Raw genomic sequence first — 9596 nt, 5'->3', positions numbered from 1 at the left:
GTCTTTTTTGATCCAGCTATCTGAAGGACTCACTGTGCCACTATGGTCCCGTCTTTGGTGAACACACAGGCTTCTGGCTCAGATGCTGCTCGCTGCTTAAGTTGTTGGTGTTCTATGTCTGTTTTCAAACTCTTGGGTTATTTTGCCAAGGTGGTGTCAGTCAGGACCAGGGAATACAGTTTGGGCTGGCAACCCACACTGGCGCCTGCGGAAACCAGGTTGTGTCTGCAGCAGGTCTGATGCCCAAACTTTCTTTTCTTTTCTTTTCTTTTTTTGTAGTGGATCTCAGGTTCAGGGTTTCTGGATTCCTTCCGCCGAGGTACCTGAATCTGTTTTGGTTCCTGAGATATGTTTATTTTGTTGGTTAAGATGCTGCCTTCTAGGGAGTTGAACTTTATTTCAGCTACTGAGAAGTGCTGTGTCCCTCAGTCGCCATTTTGAATCCCTTCCCAATAAAGTTTTAATATTCTTTTCTTTTGTCTTATTTTCCTTTTGTTATTTTCACTGCTTTTATTTATTTATTTGGTCAAAGAATATGGCCTTGTCTATTTGGCAATATTTTAAATATTATTGATATTTCCTTTCTAGTATGATATACAAGCAGCTATTTTATTTTATATGTTTTACATTTATTGTTAATCATAAAGTTAATTTTAATATTTTTATTGGTTGATTATAGTCTCACATCATAATGTAGTTTATAGGGATACTAACACACACACAGCACTCTGGGCTCCCTCGGCTTCCTCCCCACTCATCCCCTTCCCCATACACAATGCTGAGATTAGCCTTCCTTGGTTGTCTCACATATGAACTTACAACCAGCATTTTAAAATGTTCTTTGATACCTGGGCATGGTAGTGCATGCTTAAAATGCTAGTTCTAGGTAGTTTGAAACAGGAGGATCACAGGTTTGAGGCAGTCTCAGCAACTTTGAGAGAATCTATTTCAGAATATAAAAATAAATAAGTTCTGGGTTTTAGCTGAGAATTCAAATGCCCCTGGGTTCAAATCTCACTACAAAATAAAAGTTCCTTGATGATTTCAATGATTTATAGACAGTTTAAAATTTGATGGTACTTGATCGTAAACATAAAGTTCAATATTTTTGAACCCACTTTATTGGCCAAATATTCACTACTTTAAATTTTTTCTTACTGTGAGATGCATTCTATGACATGAATGGATAACAAGTTAACACTTTTCTAATTCTATTGTATTCTTATTGTTTTTATATTTCTTATTTTTATTAATAATAGTTTAATTTAAGAATCCATTTTACTCCTATTATAACTATAGAGTTTTTATCATAAAGAATATAATATCACTCTTAGTTTTATGAAACAAATTTACCATGAATACAAACTTATTTATACTAATAACTTGAACTGTGTTTTTATTTTTCTGATAATGACTGACTAGAAATTTTTATCCATCTTCACTAGCCTCTCAATATTTTAAAGCCTGGGTCACAATTTGGAGTAGTGATGAGTATTAGTAGTGAATATCTAAGTAATTAACTACTCAGACCTTTTACCCATGAAGGGCAACATGTTCTGATGCTATCCTCAAAATGTTCCAAGAATGGCAGTTCTTGCAGTAATTACATTAAAGAGAAGAACAATTATGAGCCTCCCTCTGGTGTAATTCTATCAGAACAAGTACTTATGGGAATCCTAAGTACAATTGTAGTAGTGTAATCAGCATTATTTTAAGCACTAAAATGCAACTTACTGAGCCTATATAACCCAAATAACAGAATTCACAGAGCAGCCTTGGATTTTAGATGAGCAGTGTCTTTCATAAGTATTCTGTAGAATCACAAACAGAAATGTTATTACCAAAATAAATGTCTCTGATAATAGGCATTCCAAAAAATGTTTTAAATGTTATAAATCTTGTGTAAGATTTTGACATGTGTTTTTATGTGATATGGCCATAATCTTGAATTAAGATAATTTGCAAACTATACATCTGACAAGGGACAAGGATCCAAAATATACAAAGAACTCCAAAACTCGATAACAAAATAAAAGTAAATTAATTAAAATGTGCAATGAATCTAAATCGACATTTTTCAAAAGAAGACATTGTAGTATTCAAGGTTCATTAGAGTAACAGAACTCACATGACATATATATGGTAATAGGGGATTTAGCAGATCAGCTTATAGTCCAAACCATTGTAGTTCCACATTTCAGACTGCAAGTGTAGACTAGAAGAACCAACAACTGGTCGAGCAGTTCAAAGTCTCGGAAATGGATCTACTACTAATTCAGTTCCAGTCCAAAATGAAAAGGCTAGAAACTCTCCTGAGAAATTATGGGAAAAATTTAGTTCAAAGAGCTGGGGACTGATTCCTCAGAAAAGAGCGGATGCACATTTTGGGGAAGAACCACACGTGCATTCATATGACTTTCTCCTTTTCATCCAGGTCCTATGTCTATCATAACCATGCTGCCTATATTCATGGCAGGGCTTCCTCTTCAGTCTGCCATTACATAAACCAATCATCTTATCAACTTACCCAAAGTCAGATAATCTTGGTTGTTTTATAATCCAGTAAAGTTGATAACCTACTATAGACATAAAAATCTAGGGGTATTAAAAAATTATCAACATAGCTAATCATCAGGGTAATAACAATGAAAACTACAGTGAAGAATTACCTCTCTCCAGTAAGAACAGCTATTCTTAGAAAGAATAATGATAATACATGCTAGTGAAAATATGGAGAAAAATAAACTTTTCTACCTCCTCATTGAGAATGTAAGTTAGCACTGCAATTATGAAAAACAGTATGGAAGTTCCTCAAAAAAATTAAAAAATAGAATTACTATATTATGCTCTAATCCTACTACTAGGTACATCTATCCAAAAGAAATGACAAAGGATGTGAAATCAGTATGTCAAAGAAATAACTGTTTTTCCATCCTTTTTGCATCACTATTCATACCAAAAGACTAAGTGTCCATCAGCTGATGAATAAAGAAATAATGGTACATAGATATCATGAAATATTATTCAGGCATAAAAATAATAAAATCTTGTCATTTTAAAAAACATGAATAAAATGAGATAATTATGATAAGTGAGGCACAGAGACAAAATCCACATTATCTCACTCATCAATTATAAAAATTGATCTCAAAGAAGTTAAGAGCAAAAGGACTTTTATCAAGCAGAGGCTGGGGAGTGAATAGGTAAAGGATGGGGAGAGGTCGACCAGTAGGTGCTAAATTATAGTGAGATATGGGGAAGAAGTTCTATATGCTCTTGTATATTAGGGTGACTGTAGACGATAATAATGTACTATATATTTAAAAAATAGAAGAAAGCACTTTGAATATATTTATTATTAAGAAATAATAAAAGTTTGAGGTGGTAGAAATTTTTGAAATGATTTACCCATTGCACAATGTATACATATATTTTAACATCACATGGTACTCTATTAATATATATGGTTTCAATCTACTAAAGCAAAATTAATATAAATCAAAAGAAAGTGAAATATATGGCTGCTTCTTTAAAATTTGAATGCAGATAGATACTTTTGTCTTCCTTCTCTCTTATTCAAACTTTTCAGAAAAAAATATGTTGCTAGGTTCATACTGAATCAGAGATAGAAACCACTTTCATGATAAAAGTTCATGATGGGTGGAATAGTAGATGCCAGAGGCATGCCTTTTTGACCAAAGAATGACTGAAGGAGATTTTCATGGGTTGTATGCACAGGACATTGCATCTTTCTTCTTGGGTCCCATGAAGACACTAATTTTCTCCATAATCATGTTATTCTTGGTCCACCTTCCTGAGAGGTGATGATTTTCCAAAGTGAGACTACAAGTATGAAATCCAAATTATATTTCTTTTTGATCCCTAGTAATTGGCCCAGTGTCTTAACAGTAGAGTTTTTCAGAGTTCCCTTTTATCTTTATCCATTGATTTTTTTCAAGTGGTTTGGTAAACTCTCAGTGAAGACAAAGCCAATCAACTTACCCATGAATTTTTTTTCTTCTTAACATCTTTTTTTGTGAAACTTATCCACATTGAAACAGCTCTGGCTTATTTATTTTCACAACCACAGTACATAAATATACTATTCTACCATTTGATGATACTGTAACATTATTCATTTATCTCTTTGTTGAACTTTAAGTTTGCTTAATTTTTTTGTTATTATAGACAATAACTCTCTGTATGTATTGGAATTTCTCCTTGTAAATATGTGGAGGAATTTCCTATTGGTTTATATTTAGACATGTATCATTGATATATGTTGTGTATAACTTGGCTAATTTTTCTAAGTAATTTTTGCAAATTTTACTCCACCATCAGTGTTTCTGGTTTTCTACATCCTTATCAGTAGTTTGTATTAGCAAAGGTATTAAGATTTGTTAACTCAAAATATGCTTAAAAAATTTTGTAAAGCACATTGTGATTTAACTGTTGCCATATGCAAGTGTCAATGAATGCTGTAATCAAGTCCACAATATGCTCTGGCCATTCTCATTGTCTAATACTAGGCCTCGCATATTGTAGCTATAGCTCATTGCTGTAGCTCAATGAATACTTTTCACTTAATTACCAAATAGATGAATGGCTGAGGTTGACTACTACCACATAGTTTATTACGACCACATAGATACTTTTTTTCTCTGCATAATGATAAATTCTATGGAATTTGCCTTTAAATTGAAAGAGAAGACTGGGGTTATAGCTTAGTGGTAGAGTGTGCTTAGCATGTGCAAAGACATGGGCTCAATTCCCAGCACCAAGGAATGGAAGAAGTGTTGTTAGTAACATTCTGAACTTGTGTTTCATTTCCTTTTCTAGTTACTGAGAAGGCACAAAGTCAGTAAAATGCCTTATCTTTATGAATTGTTTCTTTTACTGGAACATTGTGTGAGATTTTAGCCACTTTATTTAATAAGAAAATTGATATATTTTGTTCTGTGAGATTACAAAGTTTTATATTTTGTGGTAAAATTAAAGACAGCAGTTGACATCCATTGAAATTTTTTTTGTGTGTGTGTGTGTTTTTTCCTAGTGATTTTCAATTAAGTGTTGTTTCTTAAGAGAGGAAGTGTATTCAGATGCACTACCATTTTGTTAAAGGTGAAGGCATCCCTACAAAATATACTCACAGAGCCAGGCTTGGTGGCACATGCCTGTAATCTTGGTACTTGGGAAACTAAGACAAGAGAATGGTAATTTTCAAGACAGCCTCAGCAATTTATCAAATCTCTGAGAAAGTCAGTGAGATCCTGCTTCAAAATAAAAAGGAATGGGGGTATAACTGAAGGGTAGAATGCTCCATTCTTCTTCTTCTTCTTCTTCTTCTTCTTCTTCTTCTTCTTCTTCTTCTTCTTCTTCTTCTTCTTCTTCTCCTCCTCCTCCTCCTCCTCCTCCTCCTCCTCCTCCTCCTCCTTCTACTACTACTACTACTATTACTACTACACACACACACATACACACACACACACACACACACACACACACACACACCTCACATACACCTCACAGAATATCTTAGAGGGCAAAGTTTCTATCTCTTTTAATGCTATTAAGAAAAAAAATCCCCCAAAATTGTTAGTAATCTAGATATCTGATAAAGCACACTGACATGGCAAATCATTTTCAGATAATTGAAACTAATGCTTAAACTGATTAAATTTATAAGGCAAATTCAATTAAACATGTATTTTTAATTTTTAATTCATTGTCAGAATGTAGATTATCTCAAAGATAAGCATATATATTCAAATTGACACTCACGGAAGTCAGAAATTTCTGTTTATACACGTGAAAATTAGCAGCTGTCTTAAGAAAATTAATGGTCACACTTTATTCAACATGTAGAAAAATCTAGTAGCAACAATAAAGTAAAATTCTGATAAAGATCATTAATATTTAAATAAATCAAGTAAGTCTACAAAGAATAAATCTGACTCTCCCATGGGAAAGGTACTGAGGATAAGTAGATTACAAGGCAGAAGAGAACACTTGTTGAGGTATGTTTTGAATGGATCAAGGTGAAACAGTGATGTGATGACCATGCATAGACCAGCATCTCATCCTCACATTTACTTACTTCCAACAAACAACAAAGTAAATACATTAACAAAAGCAAAGGCATTCACAGTGATAAATGTAGTATGATATACGTATCATATAACACTTGATAATATCCCCTTATGTTATCCTTCTTATACTTGAGACTTTTGGCAATTTTACGAAAGGTCTTTTAGAAGGAATAATGGCCTTTACTTGAACAAACAGTCATATGATTATTCTTAATTTAATAAGAGTAGTAGAAAACTTGGCTATTTCTCTGCACATGACATTACTTTTATCAAATGTTGCCAGATATTATACTTATGTTTTTTCAAGTGATATCCAATCTTTGATCTGACCTGAACCCAATTAAGAAATGGGCAACTAAACTCAATGGAAACTTCACAAAAGAAGAGATACAAATGGCCGATACATGAAAAATATGTTCAACATTATTAGCCATCAGGGAGATGCAAATCAAAATTATGCTGAGATTCCATCTAAATCCAATCAGAGTGGCAAGCATAAAGAAGTCAAATAACAACAAATGCTGGTGGGGATGTGGGAAAATAAGAAATTTTACACTGTTGGTGGGTGTGAAAACTAGTGCAGCCTATATGGAGATCAGTGTGGAAATTCCTAAGAAAATTGGAAATGTATCCATCATATGATCCAGCTATACCACTCCTAGGTATCTTTCTAAAAAGGTTGAAATCAGAGAACTAAGCAACATATCCATACCAATGTTTATAGCACAATTCTCAGTAGGCAAAATATGGAACCAATCTAGGTCTCCATCAACAGAATGATTGCAAAATTATGGGAAACACACACAATGGAATTCTATTCAGCAATAAAGAACAAAATCAATCTATTCACCAATAAAGAAGAACAAAATCATCATCACAAGATGATGGGAAGACCTGGAGAACATCATGTTAAATGAGATCAGCCAAGCACAGAAAGAGAAGGGACATAAGTTATCTCCAATATGCTTAAGTTAGAAAGTAATAGGAATACCAGAGGAACTCCAGATAATGGAAAACCTCAGCAAAGCCAGAAAGGAAGGGGAGGGGAGGAAGAAGGATGAGGTTAATTAAGAGAAAGGCTACATTTTATTAAGTATATACATGTGAATATAACATTGTTCACCTGGACACTCAGTATTGGGAAGGAGGGAAAAGTGGAAGTGGGGAAGGACTAAGTATTGTGTGAATATATGCCATTGTCAACATGATCTACATTATGTTGTGAGACTATAGTGCACCAATAAAAAAATAAAATATGAAAAAATAATTAAAATAAAATGATACCCAGTCTTTTATCTGACATGATTTTCAGCTATATATATATGTGTGTGTGTAAATATATTATATATTTACATAAATATATGCATATATATACACACACCTATGTGTTCATATGTGATTCTATATATACATATATATATGTATAACTGTGGGGCTATAAATACATATATATGTATATGCATATGTATGTTTATGCACATAATACTTGGCAACAATTAGGATTTTTTTAATGTATGGTACTATGAATTGAACTCAGGGGCATTTTACTCCTGAGCTATACCCCCAGTCCTATTTTTATTTTTATTTTGAAGCAGGGTCTCACTAGGTTGATGAGTCTCACTACTTTCTGAGGCTGTTCTTGAACTTTTGATCCTTCTTGTCTAACTCTCCTATGTACTCGGATTACAAGAGTGCTCTACTATGCCCAGCTACCAAATAGGAATTTTGATAGAAGCAATATTCCTAAATGTTAATGGAAATAAAATGAAAATCAGATATTAGGCAGACTGTAGTTTGACTAGATATATGCTAATTAATTCAAAAGCATCTTACTTTTATCTGAGGTCCTGGTGAAGTTATGCAATAAAAACAAGTAGATATGACAACAAATGTTTGCCCTGAAAGCTGTAAAAAAGAAAGATATATGAGACTAGGTGATGTGTAAGTATATAAGAGGTTTTTATTAAGAGACTGACACTGATTTTAAAAAATGGAATCCTAGACATCATGCAGGAGTAGAAACTTTGCTTGGTTCCTACAAAGAGGACAAGATTTCAGCATTTGGGAGACTGAGACTGGAGGATTGCAGATCGCGGACAGCCTCAGCTACTTAGGCTCTCCGCAACTTAGTGAGACCCTATCTCAAAATAAAGAGTAAAAAAAGAAATAGGGCAGGGTTGTAGCTCAGAGGTCAAATGCCCCTGGGTTCCATCCCCAGACCCACCAAAAAAAAAAAAAAAAAGACAAGATTTTTATTTAAAAAGATGAGGATAAGAATGGGAATGCTAAAGAGAAAAGAAAATGTAAACAAGAAGAGCACTGAGTGCCCAGTATCCACTGAGTATCAAGGAGGGCTGCCTCTATGAGGGGAGCAAGAGAAGGCAGTAGGTCAGGGCCATCATCAGCATTGGGACACTAACTGGGAATTCAGTTTGGCTTTGATCTGGAAAAAATTAGAGTACAAATCAGCATAATTTCAGCACAATAGTCTCATGATAGGCCACTTAATTGGGAAAGTTATCCTTTCAGAACAGCTAGGGATATGGCCTTTAATATGTTTATGTTATGGAATGTTAATGTAGCAATTAAAAATTTAAGCATTTAAAAATTTAAGCATTTTTAAAATTTTAATGATAAAAAATGGTCAGGCCTAGTTATTATAGTCTGTGTTCTGACTTTATCTGGTTTTATTTGTAATAGTTGTATATTTGAGGACATAGAAAAAGAAGAAATTAAGAACCAAATGGAATAGGCAACTCTATTCTACTACTCAAGCATAACAACTACTAATATTTTGTTTTTATTTCTTTTAAGGCTTATGGGAATGTGTATATATGATGATTTTTTTTTCTGACTTTATTTTTATTCTCTTTTCTTTTTCTTCAAATTAGTAACCACACATAAATTCGTTAGACTTTTTATAAGAAATGAAATATTCTAAATATATATGTTTTTTCTGGTGCTTGGGATTGAACCCAGGGGCATTCTACCTTTAAGCTATACTGCCAGTCCAATTTTTTATTATTCATTTTGTTACATGGTCTCACTAAATAACTGAGGCTGGCCACAAACCTGCATCCTCTTGTCTCAGCCTCACAAGTACTGGGTGGGATCACAAACGTGCATCATCATGCCTAGTATATATATATTTAAACTATTAAAATTTTCATTATATAGAATCATGGTGATCTTTTCGATTATAAATATATTATTAGATATGAACACTGTTTTGCTTCATTTTTGTGCTCATGGTTGAACCTAGGGTCTTATACATATCAAGCATGTGCTCTAACACTGAGATATACAGCCAGACGCAGGAATATTTCTCTGACTTCTTTTTTATTATGAAAGATACTAGGTTCTTCGTAAAACTTGATGATTAAGTCCCCAAAGAATTTGCCAAATGTGAAACACAATTCCAAAATGAAAAAATATAAATATATGGTATAAACAAACATATGTACACACACACACACACACACACACACACACACACACACACAAAGT

This window comes from Muscardinus avellanarius (genome assembly GCF_963383645.1).
Source record: "Muscardinus avellanarius genome assembly, chromosome: 4".
NCBI lineage: Eukaryota > Metazoa > Chordata > Mammalia > Rodentia > Gliridae > Muscardinus > Muscardinus avellanarius.
Note: the sequence above shows the minus strand (reverse complement) of the source record.